This window comes from Bubalus kerabau, chromosome 2 (genome assembly GCF_029407905.1).
Source record: "Bubalus kerabau isolate K-KA32 ecotype Philippines breed swamp buffalo chromosome 2, PCC_UOA_SB_1v2, whole genome shotgun sequence".
Lineage (NCBI taxonomy): Eukaryota > Metazoa > Chordata > Mammalia > Artiodactyla > Bovidae > Bubalus > Bubalus kerabau.
Window position 1 is genome coordinate 147,902,686 of NC_073625.1, and position 7,853 is coordinate 147,910,538.

Genomic DNA, 7,853 nt, shown 5'->3' on the forward strand with positions numbered 1-7,853 from the left:
AAACTTCAAAGAAATGTTTGAGATGACCCATTGCAATCAGTGAGAAAGGTGCACATTGAACTTAGAAGTTGAAAGGTAAATGAATTTAAAGCAATGTAAAATACTATCTGAAGTATACTAGGAATAGAGATTCTTTTAGACTCTCAAGTGCATAGAAATACTAACTGAGAATGCATGCTTAATGTGAGCAAGTTCTGTTTGATTTGGTTTTTATTTTTTCCCGGTATTTCATTGGGATAATTTTCAAACACACGAAAAATTTGAAAGAATTTTTCTGTTAAAATGCATATATGTACTATATCAGTGCAGAAATGAATATTTCACTCTATTTGCCTTATCACATATCTGTTTGTCCATATCCATCTACACATCCCTCTAACCATTGATTCATGTATATTATTTTTTGATGCATTTCAAGCAAAGTTACAGACACAGTACAGCCTCATAAAAACCTTAACATGCACATTATTAATCAGAGTTCAATATTTATTTACAATGCTTTTTTGTTATTGTTGTTGAGGTATATATTTATATACCTTTTTCAGCATGAGAAGATGTTGTTTCAGCAGCAAGACTGAACCAGGAAACAGTCCAAGTGACTAATGACAAGAAAGCTCTAATGACAGTCATTTTGGTGGTTCCAGTTCTTTTTCTGAGGTTGGACATATGAGGCCCTTGGTGACCTGTAAGTTACCCTTATATTCTATTCTGCTAATATTTTTTTCTTTTTGATTAAATGATTCCCAACAAGCTTGTTATTTGCCAGTAAGAGTTATAATTATCATATTAACTATAGGTAGACAATTTTGATCAGGAAACTCCTTTACACCCACATTGCAGTTATATGACAATTTATTAAATGTGGAACTCAACATTTCTAACTATAACCTTACATGTAATTATTTATTTTTTATTTATTTTTTTTTGCTGTTTATTTTTTTTTTTTTATTGGCGCTACCTCCCAGTCATCTGGGAAACTAGTCTGGTCCAGCCAGCTACCCCTTCTCCCAACCTGCTTTGAGGGACTGGCATGGAGTGTACTGCAGCCCATGCACTCCCGCAGGGGAAGGGAGGCACTCAGAAACTATGTAAACCCCTGCCTCTGGATATAGGAGTGGGGGCGGGAGGCAGCACCCCTGGGACCTCCCTGCCCCGGGCGATGCAGGGGCTAGGTCGCTGGAATGGCCAGTCCAGGCAGGCCCCAGCTTGCGCTAGTCCAAGGCACGTTGCTGCTCTCCCAGTAGACAGCAAGGACTTACTTTCTAATTGGGGGAAGGGGCAGGGTCTGGGTGGCGCACACAGCCACCTCCAGCCTTTCTCTGCAGAGGCTCCGGAGACCACCCTGCTTCCCAAAGTTACTCTGGCCTCCAGCTCTAGCCAGACTGAACCCTGGGGACATTAACTAAAGAAAAGAAGGGGTGGGGAGGGGAAACTAGGATGCTGGGGGAGGTGGGTGGGTTGAGTTTTACATTTGTTGTTGTCTAGTTGCTAAGTCGTGTCCCATAATACTGAATTTATTGCCTCCTTAATACATGACACGATAGAATGACGAGTTTCTTTTAAAACAAGGAATTCCTTCTTGTACCCCTTACAAGTAGCTGAGAGAGCAAAAGAATTGAGAAGTATTAAAGAACCATCTCATCTTCATTTAAATTACTATCCATTTTATCTTCTCCACCCCATTTCTATGAAACATAGAAGGCTGTATGTCTGAGCTCTTATGTCATTGTAACTAAATGTAGCTTTTGGACACTCCAGGAGATTGACTCCAAATATGGTATTTTCTCGCTACAAGTAATGTGCATATGAGAGGCAATAACTCATCTCTGCAAGCTCTGATTTCATAATAATTTATTCCAAGGCCTTGGCAGCTAATGCTTCAGTCACTATTAATAGAAAACTGTGCAAGTAGTGTAGGTGGTACTTTCAGTTTAGTGGTGCTGTAGTTAATTTCTTTAATTTATAAAGTATTTATAAATCTCATTTTTGCAAAGCTGCTGAAACTGTGTAGGCAGAAACCAGTTATCTCCTTATCTCATAGCCTTCCAAATTGTATCTTCTGTAGCCTACATAATCACTTGCACTCCTCTCACTAAATATGTGTGACCCCCATCTGTTACTTTGTATCTTGTGAAATAGCTAATTATTTGCATGGCTTATGACTAAGAATTGTTTTGTCATTCCAATTACTCTACAGCAGGGTTTTTTTTTTTTTTTTTTTTTTTACAGAGGGTGTGGTACAATTTCAGATTTGTTGTTGTCATTGTTGATGTTTAGTCGCTAAATCGTGTACAACTCTTTGTGACTTCAAGGACTATAGCCTTCCAGGCTTATCTGTCCATGGGATTTTCCAGGCAAGAATACTGGAGCAGGTTGCCATCCCCTTCTCCAGGGGATCTTCCCAACCCAGGGATCAAACAGCATTGGCAGTCGGATTCTTTACAGCTGAGCCATCAGGGAAGACAATTCAGATTCCTGAGCTCTATATCAGCCCAGTTAAAAATGTCTATTTCATCTTCATGAATTTGCCTCAGTTATATTTGGAAATCCCTGTACACTCAAAGCCTCCTTTACATGATACTAGTATCATATCAGTTTTATCACCCTCAGTGTTTGTATGGTATGTCTTTTCTCATCTTTTTACCTTTCCATGTTATAATAAAACTTCATTTCTGCTTTCTAACATTTGAATTTCATATCATTTTTTCACTTATATTTTCTTCTTTTGATCCAGTTACAATGGAAAACCTATTCCTAGCTTGAGGGCCATACAAAAATAAGCAGTGTGCCAAACTTAGCATCACTTGGCATTGCTCTGCAATACAGAATAAACTTAATCCTGTCTACAATGCTGGATTCAAAATTCAGAGTTCATTTTTATTTGCTCACTTGGTATTTATTGATTATTCAAATTGGGAAAAGTGCTGCAAAGTTGCAAAAATAAATAACACAAGTGAAAGTGAAAGCTCAGTAGTGTCAAACTGTTTGTGACCCCATGGACTATAGCCTGCCAGGCTTCTCTGTCCATGGAATTCTCCAGGGCAGAATACTGGATTGGGTAGCCGTTCCCTTCTCCAGGGTATCTTCCCAATCCAGACCCAAACCAGGGTCTCCTGCATTGCAGGCAGAGTCGTCTCCAGCTTAGCTATGAGGGAAGCCCCCAAAATAACTCAAGCAGGACTCTATGTATTAGAAATATGTATTGGAAATATGTATTATTTCCAAAAGGAGAAATAATACATTTAAATGTGTAGAAAATCCAATATTAAATGTGGTAAGTGAAAAAGGGGTATTATGGAAAATACTGGGCACTGATTTGAGGTTTTTTTTGAAAAAGAATTTGCATGCAGTAAAAACCACAGGTGTATAGTTTGAGAAGTTTGACAAATGTGTACTCCTGTGTAACCACCATCCCAGTCAAGGAAAAAAGGTATCTCATTACCCTGAGAAAATATAATTTGCCCCTTTACAATCAAGCGTTCACCAAGATCAACCATTACTGAGATTTGCCTCAAATTAAATTAGTGTTTTGTGTATGTAAATAAAATCCTACCATATGCCCAATAATAATGATGGATTTGTCTAGTTCTCTCTTAGCTCCAACAGTTATTACTTATGATTTGTTGAGCTCTGTTATTAGGTACAAACCATTTAATATTTTTAGATCATTTTGTTAAATTGATTCTCTTACAATTATAAATATTCATTATACCTGGAAATACCCTGTGTCCTGACATCTACTTTATCTGATATAAGTACAGTCATGTCAGTTTTATTTTATTGTGCTTACATAGTATATCTTTTCTGATGCTTTCACTTTCAACTTTCCTATGTTTAAAATTCATCTCATGTATACTGCATATGAAGTCTTTGCAGGTGGCTCAGTGGTAAAGAATCTGCCTGCCAATGCAGGAGACCTGCTTTCAATCCCTGGTTTGGGAAGATCCCCTGGAGGAGAAAACGGCAATCCACTCTAGTATTCTTGCCTGGAAAATTCCATAGACAGAAGAACCTGGCGGGCTACAGTTCATAGGGTCATAAACAGTCGGACATGACTGAGAATGCAGACACACATACTGTATATAGACAGAGTTTTGCTTATTTATCCAATTTGTCAATCTTTGACTCTTAATAAGAGCACTAAGTACACTTATATTTCATATAATTAGTGATATTTGGGGGTTCAGTTGTGCCTTTTTACTATTTTCCCTATTTTTTGTCATCTGTCCTTTGTCCACTGTTTAGCCATCATTGCCTTTTTGTTTGTTTTGGTTTTTAGGAAACAATAAAAATCCCTTTAGTTTGCTGCTTTTCATTTCACTTTTTTTCATTTTGAAGGGTCACTGCAGTATCATTTACTAAATTCTATGAGAAAAGTTGCCTATGGATGGTTGTGCCTAGGAATCACTGAGAAACAACAATCCCGTGTAGAGTAAACAGAGTGGTTGAGCCAGGCAGACTACACAGACCAATGTGTCTTCTTTCTTTCCCCCAACTCAATCCAAGCTAAGAGAAGACTGAGACGCAAATCCATGATAAAGCAACTGACTGGGGCCTGGGAGGCAGAAGATGCAGAGCACAGGCTCCCCCAGACCAGGATTCAGGTAGGTGATCCCCAGTAGAGTCCACTCTAAGGACTGAGGCTGGTCCTCAGTACCTATTTGTAGATGGTTAGTGGGTCTCAGTTGTTCCAAATACTGAAAATTGATGTGTGAACAATGACCTTGGGTGTTCTCTTCAGCTGGGTTCTAAACTGGGACCTTGTACTGCCTTCCATTTTCACAAAGAACTTGTAGAATGTGGAAGGGAAGAGAGGGGGTTCCAATCACAGCATCTCTCACCCCTTAAGACAAAATCTAGTGAGGGCCTGCTGAAGCTGAAGCTCCAAAACTTTAGCCACCTGATGTGAAGAGCCAACTCACTGGAAAAGACCCTGATGCTGGGAAGGATTGACAGCGGGAGGAGAAGGGGACAACAGAGGATGAGATGGTTGGATGGCATCAGTGAACTTGAGTTTGAGGAAACTCCAGGAGATAGTGAAGGACAGGGATGCCTGGAGTGTTGCAATCCACAGGGTTACAGAGTCAGACATGGCTTAGCAACTGAACAACAACAACAAGGGCCTGGATGAACACCTTTTATTAAAAAATCCTCAGTGAGTTAAATCGCAGTTCCTATTGCTGTGGATTATCCAGACTCTTATCTGAGAAACCAGAGGTGAATAATGATTTTGGGAAGCCAGCCAGGTCCAATAAGAAGACACTTTTGGTGAAATTTAACACCCCAAGGTAGTTTCTCCAGACCTGGGACCAGAATGTATATCCAAGGGAAAGACCATTCTGCTGGTGCCAGTTCTCTAGCAGAGGTTGTTGGTTTGGATTTCCTCCCATCCCCATGGTTACCGAGATCCAGACGGGCTATTCAAGGTGTGGTGAATATAGAACTGATCCACCTTCTAGGAGAGCTGAGTGCAGACTAGTTGGGGTCAGTGGTCACTTGGTGGGTCCTCTGTCAGCAGTCCATGCTGAGGTCTACATCTCACAAACAGGGTGCAGGATCAAAAAACAAAGACTGCATGCAGTCTTGAGCTTAATACTACCCCTGTGATCAGAGTGGTCTCAGTTTCAAAGCCTCATCTAGCTGACACTCAGGAGGCTGTTCCATTTTTATTTTTTATTTTTTTTTTTAAATTTAATTTTATTTTTTAAACTTTACATAATTGTATTAGTTTTGCCAAATATCAAAATGAATCCGGCTTTTACACTTTTGTCCAAGGCTTAGATTGTTTTAAGTGTCCTGTCCTTTCCTTCTCATCTCACATCCCCCTTTCTGTTATTGATGTACAATGTCCAAACATAAACATCAGTTACATTTATCATATGACCTATGAAGAGGGAGGGTACAGGCATATTGCTTCTTTCTCCCTCTAGAAGGATAGGAAGTTTCTCCCAAACCCATGTATACTGTGATTGAAACTATGGAATTAGGGGATAAAGTCTATGGGTGAGGTTATTCCTTTGCTCCATTCTTGACAAGTCTTTTTTTCTCTTGTCTTGCCTTGGAGATGGAGGGCATCATGTGTTTCAGGGTAGAGAGTGTTCTCCTGGCTGACTGGGGATACCACTGTCAGGACTCATGAGATGACTGACCCTGTGGAGAGCCTGGCCTGGACTGGGGCACATGAGCATAAGAGGAAACCTCAGGTTTAGCCACTGAATGACCCTGTCAGCTCCCTTGTCTTCCCATGGGGAAAAGGATTATTAGGACAAGAACTCCTTAAGGATCTCGAATGTGTCCTCAGGCACAGACTTGGTGTGGCCTGTGGTTCTCAGATCTGTGACTATCTCATGGTATTTCCTACTTGCCATGGTTATGTCTCCAAAGACAGAAACAGTCTTATAATCATGATTTTCCACACATCCCAGGAAACATCTCTTGTTCTAGCTATCAGGAAAGACATGAAAGCTGATCTGGCCTCCTAACAGAAAATATGAGGTTTTTATTTGCAAACTCTTTCTCCAGATCTGCTACATGTTTTTTGTCTTAACTTTTCTTCATTAGTAGTGTACAAAGAATTCCGTGTGCTCTTTAGGGCTGCAGCTTCTTTCAATAGAGGACACATTCATGTCTCATTTAGAATTTCATTAAAAATACCCCTTTTCTTCAGGAGTTTCATTTCTGCAATGTAGCTCAGACAATTGATTAAATCTTGGATTAGGGCCTCACCCAGGTGACCTTGAATATTCTGTTTGTATTAGAATTACCTATCTTTGTATGCCACCAAGCCATTTCCTGGAAACACATAATCATATCTTTTTTAACCACATCATTTTCCAGCTTCTCTTGCACTTTATCAAAAGTCAACCCACCTATTACTCAGATTTTGATCTTCTGCCTCAATTTGTGCAGAATGCCATTTATTTCTTTCATAGTTTCCTGGCAAGAGGCCAGCAAGGTCAAGGAGGCAGAAGATGGTGCCAGGAACCCTCAAACCCCTAGTTTCCATCTCTCCTCCCTTACTTTCTGTTAAATTAATGATATAGTAATAGATTGTTTTTACTATTCCACTCTACCTCCTATGCAGAATTTTGTTATTCACTGTTTCAATTAGTTTTCTACTGGTTAATATAGAGATGACAATATGTTCCCTTAACTTTTCATCTCCCTGGAATTAATATCTAATTAATTCACACAAGGCAATAATTATTTTCAGTCTAATTTTCTTCTGTTGTATCCACTTCCTGTGATGACTCTTGCAACCCTGCTCTGTTAGTCCCCGATTCTCTTAAGTTTTGTTTTCCTTAAGTCTTGTTTTCTTTATTTTACCTTCTTTTTTGAAGAATATCTTCACTGTATATACCATTCCAGGCAAATGTACTTTATTTTTTTAAGCACTTTAAAGATAGCATTTCATCGCTATCTCTCTTCCACCAGCTGTCCTGTTCATCTTCTACTGTATACATTGCTTGTTCTCTTTCTTTCTCTCCCTTTTTTCTTTTTTTCTACCTCCCTTCTGTCATTCTTACTGGGTGCTTTTGGGATATTTGCTTTATATGTCATTAGTAGTATTTTCACCAGGCTGAGACCTGGTGTAGTTTTTATTGTATTTATCCTGCTTGGGATTTCTTTCTTCTTGGCTCCTTGGACTGATGTTTTTAAAAGCTTAAACATTTTATTTGGGGTTAATATTTTTTCTTTCGCATTTTTACTTCTCTTCCTGGGACATCAATTACATGTATAGTAGGTTCCCTGCATAAAAACAGTTCTGTTCCAAGAGGACATCCGTAAGTCCAATTTGTTGGTTAAGTCCAACAAAATTAGTCTAGGTACCCCACTATTGGCTATAGTATTGC

At 39.3% G+C, this 7,853-nt stretch overlaps 1 pseudogene; it reads right to left on the reverse strand.

The window, feature by feature from the left end:
- Positions 1–6,260: 6,260 nt before the first annotated feature.
- LOC129644490 (phosphomannomutase 2-like) lies at positions 6,261–6,930 on the reverse strand (annotated as a pseudogene).
- Positions 6,931–7,853: the final 923 nt, after the last annotated feature.